Genomic DNA, 570 nt, shown 5'->3' on the forward strand with positions numbered 1-570 from the left:
ATAGATAGATAGATAGATAGATAGATAGATAGATAGATATATAGATAGATAGATAGATAGATAGATAGATAGATGTAGTATGATTAAAAAAGTATCACTTGAAGTAGAGTTATACAGCTGTCTAGACAAACGTCAATTGCGCGCGCATATACGCGCATAAACACACGCAAACACACACGCGCAATGCACCCGTGGAAATTGATGACGCAATCGCGTCTGCAAACGTGTGACACACTTCAAGGCTGAACTGTGTCACATCCACGAAGACGATCCGACGAGAATAAACACGCAGCCGCTTTTAATTAAGGCCATGAGAAAATAAAGACCTTCCCCGCAACGATTCCCTTCATTGTTCACACGAACAACAGGCGCATGTGCATCAGCAAACCCGCTTCACTGTGCGTGTGTGTGTGTGTGTGTGTGTGTGTGTGTGTGTGTGTGTGTGTGTGTGTGTGTGTGTGTGTGTGTGTGTGTGTGTGTGTGTGTGTGTGTGTGTGTGTGTGTGTGTGTGTGTGTGTGTGTGTGTGTGTGTGTGTGTGTGTGTGTGTGTGTGTGTGTGTGTGTGTGTGT

Source organism: Priapulus caudatus, unplaced genomic scaffold, assembly GCF_000485595.1.
Source record: "Priapulus caudatus unplaced genomic scaffold, Priapulus_caudatus-5.0.1 Scaffold6266, whole genome shotgun sequence".
Classification (NCBI taxonomy): Eukaryota; Metazoa; Priapulida; class Priapulimorpha; order Priapulimorphida; family Priapulidae; genus Priapulus; species Priapulus caudatus.